This window comes from Babylonia areolata, chromosome 25 (genome assembly GCF_041734735.1).
Source record: "Babylonia areolata isolate BAREFJ2019XMU chromosome 25, ASM4173473v1, whole genome shotgun sequence".
Lineage (NCBI taxonomy): Eukaryota > Metazoa > Mollusca > Gastropoda > Neogastropoda > Buccinidae > Babylonia > Babylonia areolata.
The window spans coordinates 517,271-520,000 of record NC_134900.1 but is presented as its reverse complement, the minus strand read 5'-3'; the positions used below and the strand labels follow the sequence as shown (position 1 = coordinate 520,000).

The 2,730-nt window shown below is 33.9% G+C and overlaps 1 protein-coding gene across 1 annotated transcript in view; it reads right to left on the bottom strand.

Annotated features, from left to right (window-relative positions):
* LOC143299647 (uncharacterized) overlaps window positions 1–14 on the bottom strand; it is a 21,187-nt gene extending 21,173 nt beyond the window's left edge. Inside the window, exon 1 of the mRNA XM_076612956.1 lies at window positions 1–14. This exon is cut by the window's left edge and continues 77 nt beyond it. The gene's annotated coding sequence lies outside the window, so the exon portion shown is untranslated.
* Window positions 15–2,730: the final 2,716 nt, after the last annotated feature.

Here is a 2,730-nt window from a genome sequence, read left to right as displayed (position 1 = left end):
GCTGTACGATTAACCACAAGCGTCAAAAGGAAGTAATAGTTCTCCACCTTTTTTAGGGCTGGCTTTTTCGGTCAACCACGTTGAAAGTCCAGTTACCATGACAGACGTCTTCATTAATCAATTATGCGCCACTCTGATTCATATACGTCACAAGACAATTTGCGACAGGACATGAATAGATCGTTTAACATTTTTACTTCTTTTGAAAGATTCTCTGGACTGAAATTGAATGAACATAAAACAAAGGCACTAAGACTAGGTAGACAGAAAAGAGAGGTAAATCTTCCATTCTCAACAGTAGATAGAATAAAGATATTAGGAATCCATTTCGAAAGTAACCGAATGGCCAAAGACATTGAAGATAACTGGACAAGCAGGATTGATCGAGTGAACAAACTCATTAAAGAGTGGAGTAAACGTGACTTAAGTATTCAAGGGAAAGTAGTCGTGATAAAATCATTTCTTGTCAGTCAGTTCATTTACGTTATGCAGTCGATTGGCCTTCCAACTGAGGTTCTGAATAAAATAAACTCAATTCTGTACAAGTTTCTGTGGCAGAAAAAACACAGTAACAAGAAAGCTTTCGAGAAAGTAAAAAGAAAAGTAATGGAAGCGAGTGTAGAAGAAGGTGGTCTGAACATGATAAACATGATCCAGCTCCAAAAATGTTTTCACCTACAATGGGCAGGGAAACTGTTTGGGGCGACAGCCAAGGAAAACTGGAGTGTGATCCCTAAATGGCACTTGGATAAACTTGTTAAAGAAAATGTGTTTCTCTTAAATTGTAGATCAAAAGATCTAATAGGTTTGAACATGATAGATAACGATTTTTGGAAAGATGTAGTTAGTTCGTATCTTGACAGCAGGCCGTTAAAATCACTTTCAGACATCAAAAGTAACAACTTTCACTCCCAATTGCTGTTTAACAACGCCTTGATAAAGTATAAAAACAAATTATTATTCTTCAAATCTTGGAATGAGAAAGGTCTTGAACAAGTAAAGGACATAATTAATTTCAGGGAAAATAGAGTGTTGTCTTTAAGAGAGATACATGATATAGTGCGTAAAAACAAAGCAGGCATTGTTTTTGAATATAACGCATTGATAAATTCGATACCAAAGGCATGGCTTCAATGGATAGAAAGAGGGGAAAAGGAGGATGAAACACAGAAATGTGATGTAAGCCTGTACAACACAAATTTAAAACAGATTAAAAAAAATACACTCGTAAACAAAGAGAAAACTGTTCCCAACGCATACTACTTCTGGCTCAGAAAATTTGGTATCCACTTACTCGGGTCAACCTGGTCTATAGCGAGAGATATAACAAAAGAAACTAGATTAAGAGTTCTGCACTGGAAAATTTTACACAACATCTACCCCACCAATATCCTTCTAAACAAAATGAAAGTAGCAGAAAACAATAAATGTCCCTATTGTAAAGATTTGGTAGATTACATTGAACACTTTTTTTTTGATTGCCCAGTAACACACAACTTCTGGAAGTATATTGAACAAAAACTACTAACAGAAACAAGTGTCCACTTGAAACTGTCAGCATCAGATATCCTGTTTGGGATTGAAAATTCACCATATCTAAAAGAAAATTATGCGTATATCAATAATATAATTTTAGTGGGTAAAATGTGTGTCAGTATCTATAAAAAGACCAAATCAGTCTTTTCCTTACAGGTTATTTTTGAACGAGAATTTGAAACAAGACGAATTCACATGGAAAAAAACACTTCCATCTACAAATAACGTCAAATGATCAAATGAGAAGTGAGAAAGAGACAAATATGCACACAGAAAGCACACCAGAGCATGAACACCCCCCCCCGGCCCCCTCAACCCCTCCCCACCCCCCAGACAAACCAAACAATCTTCCAACAGTAAAGTTTTGCAACGTGATTGTCCATATATGAAGAAACAGACAGACTTAGAATTGTGTATGAATGAAGGTGAAGAAAAAAAACAAACAGATAAGTTTTGTACACTTAATTGTATGACTTGTACATTTTCCTTCAATATTATTGTAACAAGCCCAAAATCAGTGAGTGAAAAGTCGTATTTATTCCATAAACGCTATTTATTTATTTGGCATTGTGTGATTTATATACAAAATAAAACGGTGGTCGACCCAAGAAAGTCCGGGTAAAAAAAAAAAAAAAAAAAAAAAAAAAAAGTCTGAACCCGATGAATCAAATTTTAGCTTTGAACCAGAAAATGGCATCCTTATACAATAAAACTCGAAACTCAAAGCGTGTAAAGCTATGTATGAAGCTTCACTTTAATGCACAATATCACAAAATCTACGATTATACTATTGTACTATATACATGAGGAGATTTATGCTATTTGTTATGCGTTGTATATAATTTTCGATGTTGTGTTTCATTTGCTTTGTATCTTGTGCAAATATATATATATATATGAAAAAAAAAAAAAAAGAAAAAAAAAAAAATTTGCGACAGGACTACTTACTTCCGCTTTCAAACACAACCACACATCCCATCAAATTCGCATGAAAAAAAATCACCGCAACTAGAAGAGAAGATTTCTAATAATCTCCTTAAATCCATTGAAGCGACCTGTAATGATAGAAAGATAAAATGATATCTAAACCAGGTGTTGAATTAAAGAAAAAATATATATATTAAATTGATTCTAATTGTATGTAAGATACTACAGAGGGATAGTTAAACCAGTGTTGAAGAAAACATATCTTAA